The 22,171-nt window shown below is 46.0% G+C and overlaps 1 pseudogene; it reads right to left on the reverse strand.

The window, feature by feature from the left end:
• LOC144163874 (uncharacterized) overlaps nucleotides 1–18,850 on the reverse strand; it is a 76,721-nt pseudogene extending 57,871 nt beyond the window's left edge.
• Between the last annotated feature and the right edge of the window lie 3,321 nt (nucleotides 18,851–22,171).

Consider the following 22,171-nt stretch of genomic DNA (forward strand, 5'->3'; position numbering starts at 1 on the left):
AAAGACTGCATATGATTGTTTTATTTTATCACTCTTAGTTGGTTTTAGCTAACGATAACGTCTCACCCCAAACGAACGTCTCTCCTGGCGGCCCTGAAGGATCTGTTCTGGCTCCCCTACTATTTATTATTGACATTAACGACTTACTTTTATCCGTAACTTCTAACATTTATCTGTTTGCCGATGAATGCGTTCTCTTTCATGAAATATCTAATCACAACGACCTTTTAACCCTTCATTAAGATATTAACGCTATTTCTGTGGGGTGCGAAAGATGGGTAATTGAACCTAATACCAGCAAATGCATGTTTCTTCGCGTATCTAGAACTAGCCATTTATTGCCGACTTACGATCTGAACGATGCGCCATTGGAATCTGTCAGCACTTATAAATATCTTAGAAAACATATTACTACCGCCCTTACATGGTTCGTGCATACTACGTACGTACTTATAACGCTAATCGCATGCTGGGCTACGTACGTTGAAATTTCTCACAGGCTCCCTGAATATTAAAACTGACGCTTTATAAAATGCTTATCCGTTCCAAAATTGATTATGCTGCATCAGTTTGAGATACTAACCAAGAAAATTGAACAGACTCACACGAACATGTCCTTAATAGCTCTGTTCATTTTATACTCTCTAAATACACCTAGACTGCTAGCAGAAGAACTATGAAACCCCGCCTCGGATTAACTGCCTCATCATCCTCGTAGAAACACCCTTCCCCTGTGTCTGTTTCATATTCTTTTCTATCACAGCTAGCTAACCGATGAACTCATTCTGCCTCCTTGGTGCATTTCAGCTAGCATAAATCATGTCTTTAAAGTCGGCTTGCCATCCTGCAGAGTTTACACCTTTTCCTAGCCATTACCACAGTGTACAAAACAAGGATGGAACCACATACCCGCACTGACGGCAATAATTTCGGAAACCAACATTTAAAAATTACTTAAGGTAACATTGTACAACCAGACCCATCTTGGTACACTGTATTTTCTTAGTTTTGTTCTGTTTATCATTTCTCTGCTCTGTTTAATAATATGTTTGTAACCATTGTACCCCCTTCTCTTTTTTAATGCCTCTGCCCCTAAGGGTACCGAAATAAATAAATATTATGCGATAACCCTGGCGTCGCGCAGGGTGTGGAATTGCTTGAAAGGGTAAGCTGTAGTGACCGCTGCATGGTAAGATCTCGAATTAGGCTATATTTGAGGAGGGACCGTAACAAATCCTTACTAAAGAAGTCGATTAATGAGCTAACATTAAGACATAAAGTACAAGAATGCACGATCGCGCTGCTGAACCGATATTCATGTCTTACCATGGAAGCAGCGTTTACAACACAGGAAGCCAGCGACAATCTTACAAGCATTATTACGGAGTGTGCGGTAGAAGTCGGGGGCACGATAGCTAAAGAGGATACTGGTAAACTTTCCGAGAAGACGAAATATATATTTAGGAACGGTAAAACATCACAATCTCTACACCAGCTGACAGAATAGAACTAGTTCAGCTTTCAAAGTTAATCAATGAGCATAAGTCAGATGACATATGGAAGTATAATATGAAAAGAATACAATTTGCTGTAAAGAAGAGGTGAATCCTGAAAGGAGTGAAGAGGCGTCTGGGCGTGGTGAAAAACCAGATGTATGCACTTAAACACAAGCAAGGCAATGTCATCACAAATAGGGATAAAATAGACAGGTAGCCGAGGAGTTAAAAAGAGATCTGTACAGCAGCCAAAACATCCAGGATAGTGTTAAACGAGAAAGTAGTTCAGAGGAGATGGACATCCAACTCGTAATGACAGTACAAGTAAGGAAGGCTTTGCAAGAAATGATAGGGGGCAAAGCACCTCGTGAGGATCAGATCACAGCAGACGTCATTGAGGATGGCGGGGTAATTGTGCTTCAAAAACTTCCTGTGTTGTAAACGCTGCTTCCATGGTAAGACATGAATATCGGTTCGGCAGCGCGATCGTGCATTCTTGTACTTTATGTCCTAATGTTAGCTCATTAATCGACTTCTTTAGTAAGGGCTTGTTACGGTTCTCCTCAAATATAGCCTAATTCGAGATCTTACCATGCAGCGGTCACTACAGCTTACCCTTTCAAGCAATTCCACACCCTGCGCGACGCCAGGGTTATCGCATAATATAAGGCTATCCAACAATGAACCATATTCACACGATCCGCCAGGTGATAGAAAAGTGCGCTGAGTACATAGAACCAATATATACAGCCTCCATAGATTATGAGAAAGTATTTGACTCGGTCTAAACCTCAGCAGTGTTTATGACATTACGGAATCAGGGTGTAGATGAGCATTATGTAGGAATACTAGAGGATGTTTACAATGGGTTCACAGCTACCATCACCCTCCATAAGGAGAGCAGTAAAATGCCTATAAGGTAGGGCGCCAGACAAGGAGACAATCACTCCAATGTTATTCCCAGGATGTTTACAAGCAGAATTCAGAACATTGGATTGGCAAGAGGTGGGAGTAAGGTTGAATGGAGAATACCTCAGTAAGCGCAGATGTGCTGAGGACGTTGCCTTGCTAAGTAACTTGGGGAACGAATTTCAAATCTTGCTTTCCGCACTGGATGAACAGAGTACAACCGTTGGCATAAAAATGAAGATGCAGAAAACTAAAGTAATGATTTAAAGTAACTAAAAGTAATGTAAAGTAATTTAAAAGTGAGAGCTAAAGGAATGATCTAAAGTGATCCAAATTAAGTAAAGTAATTGGGATAGGTCTCGACTCAAGGGAAGTTGTCAAGGCCAAGTTCTTAGGCCAAGTTCTGACCCCGGATCCTAACCGTGAGGTAGGGTTTATTAGAAGCATAAGAATGGGGTGGAGTGCATACGGCAGGCATTCTCAAATAATGACTTGGAGCCTACCATTGTCCCTGAAAAAGAAAGTGTATGACAGCTGCATCTTGGCGGTACTCACTTACGGGGCAGAAACTTGGAGGCTCACTAAGAGGGTTTCACGAGGACGGCTCCACGCCAATGGAGCGAATTATGATAGGTGTAACAATAAGGGACATGAAGAGAGTGAAGTGAGTCACAGAACAAACGCGTGTTAAGGACATAATAGTAGAAATTAAGAAGAAATTCACGTGGGCGGGGCATGCTATGCGAAGGCAAGGTAACCATTCGTCATTAAACGTAACAGAGTGGATCTCTAGAGGAGGCAAGCGCAGCAAGGGGGCGGCACAAATTTAGATGGGCAGATGAGATCAAGAAGTGTGCGAGGATGAATTGGTCGCAGCTAGCGCGTGACTGGGACAAATTAGGATTAATGGGAGAGGCCTTTGCCCTGATGTGCGCGTAGATAGTGGGGCGACGATGATGATTACGAAGATTACTAAATATAGCACAGACATTACTAAAGTGAAAGTAATTGGTGAGTGGAAGCTGTGGTATGGATGAAACAACGCATGAGCATTGCTTCTCACGAAGGCGCAAGGTTGCAGCATGTCGCCTTACATTCACTTGCTCTGGGTCGCGCTGCTAAATGTAAGTGTTAGTAAATGTACCCATAACTCTCATAACACGTTTGTTTGGGTTCACTGCGAGACAGGTGAAAAACCATCTTTTCAAACAAAACGTTTTGGCGCAAGCACCAGGACAGACAACTTAAAAAAGGTTGAAAACTACATTTCTCCGAACCAAGGGTGCCATAATGATTCACTAAAATTACTTACGGAACAGATGTGACACCTTTTTTAAGAAATCTAACCTGCCATTGTTTGTTGTTCCTGTCAAAGCGATGGATAATTAGGGGAAAGGAATCGTTGCGTTGTATATTCCTGACCTGAAAATAACATTCATTTGTACAGGGTCACAAAATAAATAATGTTAAATAAAAATACTTAGTTATACACACGCGTTCATAGTGAACAACGTACTTATACAAAAGTATACTCGAAAAAAAGAGCACGAGGACGCGGGTTCGATACCCGGCCATGGCGGTCGCTTTTCTGGTGGAGGGGAAAAGCAAAAAAGCCCGTGTGTACGAGATTCCGCAGCACGTCGAAGATCCCACTTGGTCAAAATTAATCCGAGGCCTCCACAACGGTACACCCAGATTATTCAATACTCGAAAAAATTCAGTCCCATTCCAAACTGTCAAGAAGGATGACCTGCAAAGCAGCACACCCTCAAAGAAGAGCACGAAAGAAAACACGTTTCTTTATAATTTGCTACTGGGCCTTCTTCGAAGCCAGTTACTTAAAAAAACTTGGAAACATCCAACCTTTATCCAAGCGGTAGAATGTAGAGCTGTCTCCTTCCCTCCCGCGTCCTGGACGTTTAATGTTGTTATAATACGGCAACCCAATTAATTTTACCACAGATGGGAACGGACCGGTCTCATTGTACTGTTTGGCGGCCACGTTGGAACCTCACGCTTACACAAGCAACACGTCATCAGTAAGGATACGAAACCATTAACCGGGCATGTCCATCCTCCTAAAACCATCCCCTCCCAACCTGTGTACGCATAACCGGGCAAATGGGCATCAGCGGTTGCTGAAAAGTGAAAGATACCGTTGAACATGTCGCTCTGAAGTCCTTTAACCTGAGCGAGTCATATTGGCTGTCGTCGATATTCCAAGGGGGCATGTCGCTGATCATCTGGAAGGGATTTGCATCTACACGACACAGCCTTTCTGTGGTTTTCGCACCGATTCACGCTTCTGTTGAGGCTGACGCTTATTAAGTTTCCGCTCTCCTTCCTCCAAGTTAACGACAAGCATTAGTCCAATAGCGATTTAACGCCTCAAAGGCATCGACCTCTGTAATGGTGGACCCACAGCTTGGTGTGCCTTTCACTGCCCAGTCGTAGGCATCTCATTGTCTGCGCAACACACCAACCCAGGCCTAAATCGCTCGATTGTGGAGGACAGCTGACTGGGCGCATTGAGCCATGAGGCTGCTACGCTTAAATCTCCCACCATTTCAACGGGAATGTCATCGATGCGGCGTCAAGTCCTGTTGTGTGTGCATGTCCCGCCCCTTCACCCGCAACCCGTGCACGCCTAAACCAGCAACGGTGGATAGGCGCCGAATTATGGCCGAAATACAGTGGCGAATGGAGAGTGAAAGACGTTATCTGCGACCTGATTTTGATTTGTTATTATTCTTCCGCCAGATTAATTATTACCAGCAGGTCAACGACGGCCTTCCACGCGACAACGTTGCTCGGCATGGGTTTCAAGCAAAAGAAGAATAATTTGCTCATGCCGGCGATAGAAGGGGCAAGTTGCTTTCTACCAGAAGGAACGCGCGGCTGTTAGGCTAGGTGGAATTTGAAGCGGCAACGGCCGCGGCTACATTCTCGGCGGCGGTGGCTTTCGGGCCATTTGCACTGGTGTTGAGTCTACATAATCATCTACAAACGCCGCTACGGTCGCTGTCAGCAGACGGTGCAACTTGTGAAAGAGGCATCAGTGTTGGCGAGGGGAATAAATGTGATAACTGCTGTAAAAGAGGAGTCAGCAGTGGCGAGGAGGAGCCCTGAAACGGCGCCGGGTAAATCTGCTTAACTGGAGTTAAAAGGGGTGGGGTGCTTGAGGAGAGGGTGAGACATACTGCTTTCCAGCAATCAAAAATTTGCCCATAGTGGGCAAATATAAAGCGGTTTGGATCATTTTTGTGTACACTGGCCGTTGTAATTGCGCTGACACATGTGCTCTTAAGTATCGGCGAGGATAAAGTATTTTTTGCGCATACTGGACACAGGAAAGCACAAGTCCATTGTTTTAAGGCGTCAAGTATTTCTTATCGTAGTCGTAAGACGTTACAAACTCAATAATGTGGTGATATACAATAATGACAAGAAGATCATTAGAGTATAGCTGGTGGGGAGAGAGAGAAAACATTTATTTGAGCCACGGTTACTGAAGGTTGGTGGCGGCTGCGCGTTGGCCAGCCGCGACATCGGTAGCACAGCGTACCAGGGCCTCGTGAATCTCCTGGCTAGATCTACCCAACGCCTCTCTCCATAGCTCGCTGCTCGAGATTTGAGGGAAGGGGTCGTAAGGGCAAGCCCACGTGGAATGTTCCAGAGTGGCACATTGGCCGCATTGGGGACAGTTGAGAGACGGGAAGGATGAGGGGTGGATGTGGTGTAGACGAGCTCAGCATGGGAAGGAGTCGGGTTGCAAGAGTCGCCAATAACGGGTTTGGTGAGGCGTGTGGGAAGAATGGGCGGGGAGAAAGTACGACGAGAGAGTTGATGGTTCTCCACGATGTCGTTGAACATCATGAGGCGTTCTTTGAAAGAGCGCGCACCGTGTCGGGGAACGATGCTCACACCAGCCTGCAGTGTGAGATCGCGGGCATTGTCATGGGCAAGTTCGTTTCCAGGCAGGCCAGTGTGAGCTGGGGCCCACACCAACTACTCCATCTTTTGAGGCGCGTTACTCTGGATGATTCGAAGGGCTTCAGAAGAGATGGTCCCCTGCATAAAATGCCCTAGAGCCAGCTTGGAATCCGTGACTACCTTGGTCGGGGTTAAATGTTGTGTGAGGGCCAGCGCAGTGACCGCTTCCTCCGTAAGTCGTGGGGGAGGTAGGTAAGATGGTAAGCGGGCTGCGGGGGTGCAAGGGGAGCTGCGCGTTACCGCCAGAGCGTAGGCGTTATGATGGCTGTATTCCGCCGCATCACAGTACGCCGCTATCGGCCATTTTGGCAGTCCCCGGTCCATGGCACGTGTATGGTATTGTCGGCACGCTGAGTTGCAGACGGTTGCTTTTGTCGGTGGAGGGGCCTTGTGAATGTGTTTTCCCGGATTTGAAGTTGAATATGCATGGCACTTTTAGCTTGTTTGGGCAGCAGAATGCCTTGAGCAGCGAAAATAGACTTCCCCGTTTCCGTTACTTGTGGGCGATTTATCTGAAATGATAAATGTGCTTCAACTTATTCAGTACCATTGTTACTGCTATAAATAGAATGTGCACTAAATGCATCCTCAGATATCTCGTTCTACGAGCTCACGATTCCCGCGATTATCATTGAATTTTGCTTGGCTCAATCGCGACAAGCTCCCAATAATACATCTTCAGTTCAGTGCGGAAAAGTGTGCTATCAAATACCTATAACCGGTTTTCCTCATTACGTAGCTAATTTATAAATACTGTTTGAAAATTGGCGTTAGTGTTATTCTAACGAGACAATTTGTGGACTTGACGAAACGCGTTTTTTTTTCAATGCCGGTTTACGGTGACCAGTTCTCTGTCGGTTTTATCCTCTACCAGAAAAGAGGCTGCAGCGGCGTCCATTAAATCGGCGTCCTTAAAAATGCAGTTGACATCTGTGTTTTTTTTCTTTTGAGGCAATATGCATTCACACGTGATATTACGCCGCTGTAAGAAGCCAAAGCTAAAAATTCCGATTAAGACCGTCGTTGCGTTTAAGGTCACAGATTGTGGGCAGATTTCTTCACCTAAAGATAGCAAACTTCTTCACAAGTGTGGCATAAACATGCTTTACATCACCAGTGCTGTCCTGAATTGCCTGCACCAACGGCAGTGCCGTTTGCCTCGGCACAGTTGGCAGGTGGCGTGTCCCATTCAAGTATTTCTTGTTCTCGGGACGTGTAGCCAGTAACTATGCCAACCGTATCCATTGTCAGCGACATGGACCAATTGGGGGCCCCTCCCCCTGCAAAGTAATGTGTAACGAATCGTAACCAAAAAAAGCTGACAAAATCTAACCGCTGAAAGGGCTCCAACACCGGCATTACAAAGTAAATATTCACACACATTTACCCGCGCTTCACTGATAACTATTAGGACTTCCCTATGAAACTATACTACACACTCGTTCAAATATAAAAAATACAGATTCCTTTTAAGGCTGCTGTGCTGTGGCTTGGGCAGAGTTCAATGTACTCTAGTATGCGGTGGTTTCACAGTACTGCTCAACAGCGGTCAGTACCTTGAAGAAATAATTTGCTAGTGTCAAAAGACCATGTACCGGACGGCGATTACTGAATCTTGCGGGTATACACATTTCATCTACTGCATATTATGCGCCGTTTTTAATCGTTTCGGCTACACAATTTTATACAACGTATTGCAGCGAGGGTTTGTTTCATTTTAAAACACTTAAAATAAGAAATACGCAAATTCGGTGCGTTGAAGCTGGTTATCTAAAAACGAAAATTGGGGGTGACATATCGTCTGCAGCCTTTCTTCAGGGAAACCGGCTGCGCCTTTTTAGCGCGGAAAATAAATCTCACCAGCCCGCATGCAAGAAACACGAACTTTTCGTACATATGCCACGGCAACGATAATATATATCAATAGCGCATGCTAGGCTGTTTGAACAAAATTGCAAACGTGTTACTTATTGGTGTACAATTTGCGTCGCTTCATGCGGAAACTTTCCTCTTTGCGCTTCAGCTTCATGTTGTTACAGCAATGTTCAGTCGTGCCGTGTCATGTTTTGTGAAATCACAGACGTTAAAACTCCATAGCAGCTTCTCCCTACAGGGCAGCAATTGCTGCAATCAAAGATACGTACGTCACCTCGCGGTTTTATTTGGTTCGTCGCATGTTTACAAGCGACGAAAGAATTCTTTTCACCTTGTATAAACCTCAGTGAAACTTTTCGGTGCCTTTGCTGGATCGTGTTGGTACCTTAAAAATTGCAGAGAAACGCACAAGAAACCAAGGACCGCTGTCCAGATCGCCAACGCTCGATCTGGTGCAAGTTGCCAGAGTACATTCACCCGGTTGAATATACGCTTACTGCTTTTATTGTAGATAATTCTGAATTGCTGTTTGTTTAAACAGCACACTGTGCGCAATCTCTGTGAACGTTTTTTTGTAAAATCGACAATTTTATGACTATGAACAGCATAATAAAAGCGATCATCCCAAATTACTCTAGATGTCCGGCGCGTCCGGCGCCTCCCATTATAGAATACATAATAAAGAATACGCCAACCACAAGAGAAAATATAACAATGACGTTTCGGCCTTGTTCACGCTAAAAGCAGAGAAAGAAAGATAAGATTTTTAGTAGGCCGCAGCACGTCACCTAAACACCTTGCCTAGGCGGTGGGAAGATTGCCGTCTGTGCAGTTCACAGTGTTTCTGTTCGTCTGTATCATTATTCATTCAAGATACAGCCTACAGGCGAAGTTCTTCTCCATGGCGACAACACGTGGCTTGCCACAGTCTATCTTATGATTAGATGATTGTGCATGTTACGCGAGAACACGTTTTCTTTCTTTGCATCACTACAATGCGTTTTTAAGCGTCTTTAGAAATTTCCAGATTCGCCAATGTATACGAAGCCGTGACGAAGCCCGCAACCGGGCAATAGGTGTTCTTGCCCAACTGCACCCCCGTGCTCGGGAATCTCCGCTTACGTCTGATCAAGGCAGAGCCATCACGAGTCTTTGCGATAATACGGACGTCACTGTGCTACCTGCAGATAAACACAATACGGCCGTCATAATGATAGGAGCGACTACGACGAAAAAGTGCACGGGCTGCTTTCTGATGGAGACATTATGTCAAAAGTACAAAGGGATCTTCAGAAGCTTCTTGCTGGCACTTTCCGGGTCATCCCAGCCCAACTTAAGCCACTTTATTACAAGCTCTCATGCCACAACAGATCGGCCTCGGCTCTTTCAGCGTTCTCAAAATTCACAAGCCCGGTACTCCGTTACGACACATCGTAGATTTCACCCTGTCCCCCCCCCCCCCCCCTACAGGCTTTCTGGCTACTTGCATCGTTTCATGTCTCCTCTGGTCGGTCAAAGTAGCACCCACGGGAGAATTCAAGCCATTTCATAGAAAAAGCCAAGGACCTCACGCTGAACGATGGTGCAATCATGGCGCTGTTCGATGTGGTGTCACTCTTCACAAGTGTGCCAAGTAATTTGGCCATGCAAGTATGCAAACACGCACTGGATTCTGACTCCACCCTCCCGGAAAGGACGCCCATCGACGTACCGGACCTTGTGCGGCTTTTGTTCTTTTTTTTTGTCGAATACGCACTTTGTGTTTGAGAGTGTTTTCTACAGACAAGCTGACGGTACAGCCATGAGGGCTTCAATTTCATTAATATCCGCCAATTCGACAATGAAGTCTGTGGTACGACGAGCGCTTTTATCTTTTACTCGAGCCCCGAAAATTTTCCTTCGCAACGTTTACAACTGCTTTTGAATAATTGAGAAAGAATATTTGTACTCGTTCGCGCATCCCTTAAAGTGCATTAAAACTTCGCCTCGCAAAGGTGCTCAAGAAATACAGCATACCCTAGGTGTTGGGAGTGGGTGAGTCTTTGGCCCGAGTCCTGCGGACGTATGATGTTCACGTTGCCCGCGTTTACACCCAGAAGTTACAGGACGCTCTTGGGACAGCGAAAGATAGATTGCCAAAAGAACAATTTCCCGGTGTGTGTATGAAGTGCCATGCGCGAACGGTGATAGTGTATACATAGGGGAATCTGGAAATTTCGAAAGACGGGTAAAAAGCATGGTAATGATGAAAAGGAAAGAAAAGTGTCCACTAATGCCCTCGCGGAATATGCACAATCGTTTAATGATGAGGCAGGCTAAAGCCAGGCTGCTATTGTCACTACTGAGAAGGACTTCGCCTCTAGGCTGTATTTTGAATAAAGAATATTCCAGACAAACAGAAAAACTCTGAACCCTACAGACAGCAATCTGCCCGCCGCCTAGGGATTGTATTTAGGTCACGTGCTACGGCCTACTTAAACTCTTAGCTTTCTTTCTGTGCTTTTACTGTTAACAAGGCTTTCCTTCGTGGGGGCTGAAACGTCATTGTTTAATTTTCTTTACGTATTCTTTGCGTATTATTTTATTTTCTTTGCGTATTCTTTACGGTGTATTCTGTTATTCCCGAGCAGATGGGCGTCCGACGAAGCCTCGATTCCTCGCATTTTAAGTCGCCCTACGACTTTGTGAAGCAAGTTATCTGCAGCGTTTATGAAACCTGAAGATCGTAATGAGCCCGTCCAAACCACCTGCTCTTCGGGAGCAGGCTTTTTTACATACGCGGGCTGCTTAATTTTAAGATATATCTTTTATTTCGGGGTTAAATGCTTTCCAAGTATAGTGCCAGACGCCGAGGCGCTAAGTTAGATTCGGAGCAGTAAACAAATAATGATTACATGCAAGCTGAGGCTTAGACTCAGACCGCATAGACGGAACCTCGTCAAAACTCTAAAACCCTGCATGGAGACAGTCAGAGCCCGATTACAGGAGTTTAAAATAACTCTTTTTAGGAAATTGGCTCTTTTAAAGGAGTAGAACGAGGTCAGTGTACAGAGGCCTAATAACAACATAATCTCGGCCCTCAGTGAATCAGCAGCATCTGTGGGAGGCGCAACAAGTAAAGAACAAACTGGAAAACCTAATAAGAGAACGAAAGAAGGAATTACCAAACGGAAAAGCACGAAAGTGTCAAGAACGCCGAATAGGATTCAAGTAGCCGACCTGTCAACACTAATAACAAAAGAAAATAGAAAACATTCTTGCATGTAACATAGCAGTGACCGTGGAAACGCGGCGAATGTGGGGGTAGCTTGGAGGCAACTGAAAGTTATCCACTGGCAATGACAGTATATACGCCCTCAGAGATGAGCAGGGTAAGATTACACCCAACTTGGACAAGATCATATTGGTAGCAGTGCGATTCTACACCAGGCTGTATGCTAGCGACATTAAACCACAGGAAACTACTGAGATTACAAGCTCAGCTTGCAATGTACCACTAGTAACGAAAGAGTAGGTAGGAAAGGCTACCAAACACATTGAAAGAGGAAAAGCTGCAGGGGACGACGGCATAAAAAGAGTATGTTTTAGAGGAGGGAGGGGAAAACCTTGCTGTACCATTTTCCGAATGCTTGAAGACTCAAAAAACGCCCAAAGTTTGAAAAAATGCCAACAATATTCTGATTCATAAGGAAGGAGATCGCAAAAGACCTCAAGAATTACCGAGCCATCCGCCTACTCTCGGTTATGCACAAGTTTTCTCGCAAACTTATAATTAGCCCCTTAAGTGAGAGCCTGGATTCCCAACCCTTAAAACAGGCTGGGTTTTGGAAAGGGTACTAACTATGAATTACATTCATGTTGTCAACGAAGAGATAAAAAAATCTACAGAATACGGACACCCTTCAACACGACATTTAAATTCTGTGAGGCAGTGTTCGATTACGTTATAACCACAGCTCTGCTAGAAGCACGCATGCGATGCGCCGCTCTTACCAGTTCCCGCTACTTTTCACGCAGGTTGCAGCATTTGGCTGCTCCACGCATTCCTTTGTGCGAGCGACACACACAGCTGGTGAAACCTTTCTTCATTTCCCTGTGCCGAATCGATGTTCCCCACTTGTGGACTCAGTGGTGTGGCAGTACAACGTTTGATCTCCCCCTGGAGCACGGTTTGACCAATTCTGCTCCATTCCAGGTCCTTTCCACGAACCAGCACCCAGCATATCTTGATCGACGTCAGCATCACGTGCGAGAGATTCGTCACCGGCACCAGACCGCCACTGGATAAAGCAAGCCACAGGGAAGGCACCGTTTGTTGAGCTCGGCAGCACGCACGCGATGCGCCGCTCTTACAAGTTACCACTACATTTCACACAGGTATATATTCGCTTCGCCTTACTTGCACCGCGTACGCGCTACCGTGCTTTGTTAGTGCTGCCGAGCCCATGCTACTGTGCTGCTATTGTTTGTGACTGCTGCCGCGTTATATAAGAGTTATTATTGTTGTAGTCGGAAAATATTGAACTGAACCCTGGCCCTAACACTCGCGCTTCCACTGCAGATGATTCCACGGAAATTGTGAAACTTCTTCAGCAACTCCAGTCTGGTCAAGCGTCTCTTCAATTCAAGCTGAGCTCTCCGAAACAAATGTTATGTTTACTGAAATTAAGGAGACTATGTACGAATGAAGACGACTGTACCTCTTTAAAGAGCGTAAAATGTGAAGTTAAAACTGTCCGAACCCTCGGAGAGCGTAATAGGTTAGAGATTGCCAGGTTAGTGTCTAGGGTGGACGATTTTAACGATATTGCACGTCGATCCAACCTCTTGTTCTTTAGTGTCACAGATAGCTTCAACAAAGCTTGGGCGCAGTCAGAAATTTCAGTAATTAGTCTTTGCAGTACGAACCTGCAAACTAGTGTGGCACCTATTGATACCGAGCGTGCTCACAGGCTTGGTAAGATTGTTGCCGGTAAGAACAGGCCTGTTATTGTCACATTCTCCCACTTTAATGTTAAAAACGCCATCTTCTCCAACGCCAAGATCCTGAAAGATAGGGACTTTAGTATTTCCGAAGACTATTCGCCAAACACTCGCTTAGCACGTAAAATCTTGCTGCAGTTTGCTAACTCTCAAAAGAAATCTTTTAAACTACGTTACGATAAGCGTACGATCGGAGGAACAACTTATGTATTTAACCACAGCTCTAACAGTGTCGTTCCGCGTCAAGTCTAGCCACTAATCAAGAGCAAAAACCCTCGAATGGTACTCTCCTGTCTTCTCTTTATACTAATATCAGGAGTGTACTACCCAAATGTGATTCGCTTCATGCCCTCATTGATACCATGGAATGTAATCTCGTTGCTCTAACCGAAACGTGGCTCATTACTGCAATAAGCGACTCCGAAATTGAATCTGCATTTCCTAACTTTGACATTTTTCGCTGCGATCGTTCTGGTAAACGTGGCGGCGGCGTACTGATAGCTGGTCACCGCAGATTACAGTGCTCCGTCATAAACGTTCCTTCCCCGCATGAACTGCTGTTTGTGCGTTGTAATTCTTCCTATCTCCCAACTGCCATTGGCTTTTGTTAGCGCCTGCCCGACGCTGACTATTCCTTTGCCATTCATCTGCATGAAGCGCTTCGTTCTTTAAATTATTCCCATCGCCAGGCTTCTTTTCTTTTGTTCGTGGATTTTAACCCTCCAGCAATCAATTGGTCAAATCGTGTAGCGTCAACTGTAATGCATAACATAGAAACTGACTTCGTAAACACGTCCCTCACTTTTGGTTTAACACAAATCGTCACAAATCCCAGAAGACAGACGGACCACAGTTCATCGATCCTTGACCTTGTGCTTTCATCTAACCCAGATTGCGTTTCATCTATTACATATCACGCAGGACAATCGGACCACTCTATCATCCACGTTTCAGTTTAAGGCAATGTGCCAGTCCAGCCGCGAATTACAAAAAAAAACAATAACCTTACACGACAAAGGCGAATACTGTAGTATGAATGCGGAACTTGAGGATTTTATGCAGAATGTGTTCCAAATTTTTTTGATCGTTCTGTTGAAAGTACCTGGTTACTCTTCAAAATAAATTAGAGACTCTAATGAAAAATACATCCCCACTATTTCTGTGGCTGAACGATCAACGTCTCCTTGGTGTAATAACTCCCTTAAACGCCTCAAGAACAAAAAGAAGCAAAATTATAAAGCAGCTAAATAAAACAAAATATTGCTAGTTCTTGGGACAAGTATCGCCAATCTGAGAAACCTGTCTTATCGCTTTCGGCCACAGCTAAACGGTCTTTCCACCTTTTTCTCGGCGTTAACTGAGGAGCTGGATACAGAATTACCGAACTTTCCTTTCTACGATCACCCAATCATGCCCAGCATTACCTTTGAGGCTAACGGTATCTTGAAACTGATTGAATCGCTCGAGCGCACTACTTCATCAGGCGTGGATGGCATCAATCCCGAAATCCACAAAAACACTAAATACATATCCACTACAATACTCTCCCTCATTTTCCAACATTCGCTATTATCTGGAGTGGTGCCGCAGGACTGGACGGTAGGCAAGATCATTCCAGTACAAAAAAAGGTAATTCATTGTCACAAAACAGCTACCATCCTATTTCGCTCACTAGTATATCGTATAAACTCATGGAATGGGTTGTGTATTCCCACATAAAAAAAATCTTAACGTCCCTTAACTTTTGCAACCCCAATCAACATGGATTTCTTAAAGGACTAACATGCGACACCAAGTTAGCTTTATTTATTAATGACATAAGTACTAACCTGGACATGAATGTACCTCTAGACTCCGTATTTCTAGATTTGGAGAAGGCATTTTATAAAGTCCCACATAACAAATTATTTCTAAAGTTATCTCGTATAAACCTTGACCCCGCTGTATTCACTTGGTTGCAAAATTTTATAACTAACCGTAATCAGTTTGTGCAGGATATGGTGGTAGGCAGATACTAGCTGGAAGGCGCAGATGCCAGATTTAGCAGATGTCTGACTCCTAACCACGTACTTTGAGGGATGTGCTGTTATCCTTGAGGCAACGGTCATGGATGCTCACATCAAGGTTGAAGTGGCTAAGACAGTCTGCTCTGAGTATGGCGAAATTAACGTGCGCTACCACAAAGACCCATCGAAACAGGCGCCTGAATCTTACTTCTATTGTCAGGGAGCGGAAATCGTACGTAGCGATGGAAGTGTGGTTCACCGCCTGCACCAACGATATGTTCTTTCTACGTCGGCGATCCTCGGGCGTGGCCGGGAGAATACAGCTTTCTGGTCCCGTGTCAACTAGCAGCAGGCAGTGCTTACGTCGTCGACTACAAAGAACAGGCGACTGGGTGGAGGGCCGACGTCGCAAGACGCCGTTAACGGCGGGCCGGAGCGTTTCTCAGAAACGAGCAAGGTTGAGTGCAGCCGCTAGCAGCCGTGCCGGAACAACGGTGGTACCAGAAAAGTCCATGCTATCCCGTGACTGGTTTCTCTGGAAAGAGCTTGGCTGCCTTGAAGGGGATTGGTTGACTCGTTGCTGGCCCTGTTGGGGAGCGCCAGATAGCAAAAGTTGCTGCATGGTGTCGGTCAGTTGTGGCACTTTCTCCTCAAGGTGTGACAGACGATCTGGTTCTTCGTGTGTTCTTGCAGCAGCATTGGGCGCGAATTTTGGAGTTGAGTATTCCGTGATGCGATCGCCCACTTGCGCCAGTCGATCAAAGGACGTCTCATCTGAACCCGCGAGTGCCACGCGCACCGATTGCGACAGCCGTTGCAGAAAATGTTCACGAAGAAGTGGGAGCTGGCCGTCCTAACGCGCGTGCACAACGAGTTTGTTGCCGCATCCGGTGCAGAAGTTGGTAAGGTCGTTTGTCGCCCAGATCTTTGTGCAATAAGAGCTGCTTAAGTCCTTTTTCTTCAAACGGCTCGAGGCAGTCCAGCACCGTCTTTTTGAGAGTGTCGTATTCTCCTTGTGTGGGGTGTCGTGTTGCGGCCTAGAAGTAGGGAGAGTGCAGCTGGTCTACCTCTAAGAACGGGCAAAGGGACAGAGCCGCCGACGATGCGGGCGAGATAATGACAACCTTTATGCCATGCCACCAGCGTACATATGTAACAAACACACATGTGACTACTCACGTCACGTACAAACTGCACGCGGCACGTCGGGGCGAAAGCAGCAGATAACACAGGCACACCATACGCGGCAGAGGCGCTATCACCACATCTCCCCTTCTTAAAAAATACGCTCACAGTTGCAACGAAACTTAGCCGCACCGCCAGCGAAAGACGAACCTTATAAAAGACAGAAACAATGCGCAACAAAAAGAAATTACATTCAATTACTTAAACCGTAGTGGTCTGGCTGTCGAACCTTTTCAGGGTCCGGCTTCATTCCATCTCGACTGATCGCACAACCAAGAAACTTTATCTCGGTTACTCCAAAACGACACTTTTCTTTGTTTAGCGTAACGCCAGCACTCGTGAGGAAGTCTAAAGTTAGACGCAGACGCTCGTCATGTTGAGCCTTGTCGCAGCCATAAATGAGCACATCATCCATCATGTTCACAACACCTGGGATTCCTTCGAGAATCTGCGACGTTTTCGTTTGAAAAAATTCAGGTGCTGACGTTATGCCAAACGGTAGTCTCTGAAAACACTATCGCCCAAATTGCGTTATGACGGTCGTTAATAATTGACTTTCGGGCGAAAACTTGATCTGATAAAAACCGGAGTTGGCATCTAGCTTTGAAAACACAGATGACCCACTTAACAGACCGAGGTTATCCTGTACCGGTGGCAAGTCATAGCGCTCGCGAAGTACACTTTTCATAATTGCTTCAAGTCAACGCAAATACGAACATCTCCAGACGGTTTGAGTACTGGTACAATACCCGAGGACCATTCTGTAGGTTCCTCTACTTTGCAGATTACATCATCCCGCTTCATACGCACCTGCTCCTGCTTTACTCGGTCCTGCAAGGGCAAGACAACGCGACGCGCAACTTGAATTGCAAAGGGAATCGTGTTCGGCTTCAGTCGAATATTGTATTCGCCTTTCATAGCTCAGGCAACTGAAAAGCTGCGGGTAGCAAGCCTCAATAGCTGATGCGCAACTGACCGAGTCAGCGAACATAAGCTCTCGAGCTGGGAGACCCAAAAGTATGAAGCGTAAGGGTGAGACAACGTACGCAGTCTGTCGGACCGTGCGTTGTTTCCACTGGATATTGGCAACAAAGTTTCCGAGAACAAGGAGTGGCTCATTCGCGGGGGCTGTTAAGGTTCTGTCGCACTTGTCTAACCTGGTAGGCAATCCAGGAAACGTTGAGGGTGCCAGGGAAACTTCTGCACTAGAGTCTAGTTTAGCGAACACCGGAGTGCCGTTTATGATGACCTGAGCATACCGGAAATTAGAGTGCTCCCCGTGCACCGCGCCAACAAAATACGACCCCTTGTCCATATGAAGAGCAGAAAGTTGAACCTTCTTTCGGTCGCCTGCGGAATTTTTCCAACAAACCACTTCAAAATGTCCGGAACAACCACAGTAGTAGCATTTCGCAGCTTTTTCCCAGCAAAAGGTCCTAGAGTGCGCTCCTTGGCCGCAATTGGGGCATAGACCGGGGTGCGTGGTTGGAATGACTGCTCTCTGGTGCGCTGACCTTTTATGTCAGGTGCACTGTTCCTTGACGAGCTGCCGGGACGCAGTCCTGAAGAGACCTTCCGGGGCTGCCGTTGGTTGCTGACCGCGTCCAGGTTGCTGGCTGCCGCTGCCGAAGGTTCGTCGCTGGTTTCTCGTAGCTGCTGCTGCTGTCGCTGGACGGTCTCCTCCAAGCTAGCTTTTGCCAAAGCCCTGGCGAGTGTTAAATTTGCATCCATTTGTAGCGAATCGGAGAGCTTCGCCGACGACAAACTTGTCGCGGATCTTTCGTTCCTTTTCCTGGCAGTCGCACCGGTCCGCCAGCGTGTGCAATGCAGTGATGAATTGGTCGACTGATTCGCCAGGTTGTTGAATGCGTCAGTGAAAACATGCGCTCTCATAAACTAGGTTCCGTGTGGACACGAATTGGTTGTCGAACGTATTTTTGACGACATCGTACTGCTTGTGTTGCTCTTCAGATAAAGCGAAAGTTGAGAAGATTTCTCTAGCTTGCATTCCCATCGTATAAAGCAGACTCCGGACTTGTGCTTCTTCACTGCGCTCGTATAAGCCCGAGGCCAAGCGGTAGTCATCGAAGAGCTGGATCCAAGAAGGCCATTCGGATGTCCGCTCGAAGTCAAACGTTGGTGGAGCAGGAACAGCGAACATGCCGTAGAATGACTTGACTACGTTGTCTTCTGACATGGCGGTGCTTGACGATTGGTGCAACGCCCCTTGAATATCAGAAGACGCAATCTTCTAACACAATGTCGTGTTGCGGCCTCGAAGGAGGCCGAGTGCAGCTGGGCTGCCGCAAGAACGGATAAAGGGACCGAGCCGCCGACGATGCGGGCGAAATAATGAACACCTCTATTCCATACCACCAGCGCACATATATAACAAACACACATGTGACCAGTGACGTCACGTACAAACTGCACGTGGCGCGTCGGGGCGAAAGCAGCGGATAACAAAGGCACACGATACGCGGCATAGGAGCTATCACCACATGATGGTGAAACGAAAACGTCGTCGATATCGTCGGCGATTTCGGGGGGTAGGGCTGTGACGATGTGAAGTTCCTTCGTCGACTGCGAGGTGATATGCCAGAGCTGAAAACGGGCCTCCACTTGGCTCAACCAAAATCTTGGATTTTTAAGCCAAAATTTGGTAGCTTCTGTTGTGTGGCGAAGATTGCAGGCGTAGAGGCAGCAGTGTTGTCGAAGCTCATTGCGGTGTGTTCGTTGAGGCACTGTTCGGGTAGCCATTCGTGCAGGCTGTACCTGTTGATTCTGTCTGGCGTCAGCATTGTGAACTGGCAGTCCGGTCGACTGCCGCAGAGGTTTCGTTCCTCGAACCAGACGTCCGACGGGGAGTGAAATTCCACGACCGATTTTTTTTCCTCCTCTTTAGAGCCTTTTCCTGTTCGCTGTGTCCCAGTTTTTTCTTCACATTGTTCCTTTGGTCGGTTTTTATATCTGTCGTCGCTGCTGCCTCTTTTTTCGGCACAATACCCAGCGGTTCAATTACAGATAGGTTTTAATGTCCACCCAACAAAAAAAGTTACACCTTTAAAACTGCTTCCATCAGATATTCAAATCGAAGGCTTTGCGGCAAACTTTCTCCTAACATGGGTAGTTTTGTTGCGCTGCTGAGGAGTATTTTAAATGTAAAATGATGAAAAATTTCTAAATAGCCTTGATTTTCTGTACCCAACTTACTTAACATTCCTACACCATTTCTGGCCAGAAAGGGTGTAAGAATCTGGTCCCATGGCGAACATCTTTGAATGATGTTTTGGCTAAAAATGGTGTAAGGATGAAAAAAAGGTGTCCGTGTGAACACCATAAAAGGGTGTAAAATTGTTGAACACCCAACAATAAGGGTGCGGGCAGCGGAGCTATGCGTGACGGTGTGGATGGGCAAAGAGTGCAGCATGACATGCAGACACATCCAGCACGCCCAAGTGACGCTTGAGCATCAAATCAATTGAGCAAGAAAATCATGAAACTTAGAAATACTTCTGCACGTAATGGCTTTATAGCCAGCAGAGAAAAGTCCTCCTATAGAGTCGGTGAGCTGGTCGCGAAAATTATATATTCGGGCACAAAAATTTCAAATTTATGCATTTTAGTGTAAGCCCATGCAAATATTCTTGCGGATTTGCAAAGGCCGTTCAAACGCGAGGTAGTCAATATGTTCAATAGGCCATGGATTTTATTAAATACCAAACAAATATTCCCCGCCATCTAAGCACCCTTCAAGATGCGTTTTCAATATTTCAACATCCTCTATCCCGAAAGGGTGTACACCTACAAATTATGGTGTTAGAACGTAAAAAAAGGGGAGTGAAGGAAAAGGGTGTAAGAGACCTCCCAATCAGGTGGTATTTCATATTTCTTTACACGGGTGGACAGAACCGTTGTACCTCACAATGCTTTACAGAATATAAATTGGCATTATATATTGCAAGTACAGCTGCTGAAGCTTGAACTAGGTGCGGTGCCGTTATAAAAAAAAAGACAGAAAAAGACGTGCTCCCCCTGGAAACGGTGCACAACCACAGATAGCTATTATAACAGTGAAGCCGGTTTTAGAGCCTGTTCTAGTGTGATCACAGAAGACACAAGCGTATACGCCCCTTTTACTATATCATTTCAAATGTACTAGTCTTTTTGGGACTCTCAAACGCAAAAACATTGCCGCAGATTCCAACGGTGCTGCAAGGCTGTAGACACTACATAGCTAGGAGTCGACCTAGCTCGTTTTCCTGTTGTATTCGCTGACAGTGTGGTTGACACACAGGAACAGCCTTGTAAAATACGGTTCAACATGGCCTCACTCCTAAGCCGTTATCCTGGCTTACAAGAACATTTCAAAGCGTAGTAGACCTAATAAAATTGAGCACAACCGGTATGAAACTAGGCAAAGCTGCAGCTGCGCTTTCCTTTTTTTGCAACTGAACACCTATTTTGCGCTGTTTCAACACGGCATCCTGCTAGAGAAAGCCAAGCGTATTGCAGTCATTCGACACTATTTTAGCTAAAGAACCATAGTTCATTTTCTCATTTTAAATTTCCAATTGATATTTCATGTGCGAAAGCTGAACTTGGGGCATGGGGCGCACCGTATATGGAAATGAGCGATCATTGCAGAAAAATTTTTTTTTGCTTTTAAACATTTCTTTCGTGTACAGGAGGGTATGAGGGTATGTCTTGATCTTTACAATGCAATTAAACATGCACGCATGGCTTTATTCAATGAACAGCTGAACACCTTTTCCACCCCCTTTCAAAGAAAGAACGAGGGTGTGGAAGTTGATCAACGTCTTTTTTACCACACAAAAAGGGTGTAGAGCTAGAAAAAGGGGTTGAGATTCAAGTAAAGGGGTGCAATGCGCTCCTAACATCCTTTTTCCGCTTATGCTACACCATTTTTGACAAAAGGGGTGTAAAAATGTTGGCGTGAATTTTAATGGGACTATCAGGAATACCATTTTTAACGGCTAATCTGCCTGCCTTTCTAAGAGGTATCCAGCCATATTTCAGTCCTCCGAACTCCAGCGGACCCTATGGAACTGCGAATTCAAAAGGTATCAATATGGAACGTTTCAGCAAACCGGACCTACATTCGAGCACCGCAGCTGTTCAGGCCAACACAAGCCTGTTCGGTGTGACAGAAATCCCTGAGCGCATGTGGGCGCATGCGTCGATACGACGGCACGCCGCGGCGACGGCAGGCACCTGGCACAACGTTCCCGTTGTGGCTTTGAAAAAAAAAACAAAGCGGTCCGGAGCGCGTCACTTGCGGCGCCCCCTCCACCCCTCAGCGTTGTCCAGGCTTCCGCACCAAATGAGGAACTGCCGTCTTCACCGTCAGCGATGTGTAGCGACCGGCGAGCTATGCGTTCACCACGCCGGAGATGATGACGACGAATCTCTCAAGCCATCCCTCCACAATTCACCTTGGAGATGGTCACCGGGACAGCTGATGAAGACATGAAGGTCTACTTAGGCGAGTACGCGCTCCAAGAGGATTTGTCTTCGAGAGATGACGACAAAAAGGATGAAGACGATTTCTATTAAATAAAATATGTACATATTTTACTGGTCTTTGCCTTACGGTGCGATCCAAGACTAGTTAGCACAGCGTGGATCCGGCTACTCGTTCTTTCCTGGGAGCTGCTGTCAGCGTGGGGAGAAGCTGTGTCGACCCCATTCTGCTGTTTCTCC

The sequence above is a fragment of the Haemaphysalis longicornis genome, unplaced genomic scaffold (assembly GCF_048455015.1).
Source record: "Haemaphysalis longicornis isolate Haplotype H1 unplaced genomic scaffold, Haemaphysalis longicornis Haplotype H1 scaffold_13, whole genome shotgun sequence".
NCBI classification, from domain to species: domain Eukaryota; kingdom Metazoa; phylum Arthropoda; class Arachnida; order Ixodida; family Ixodidae; genus Haemaphysalis; species Haemaphysalis longicornis.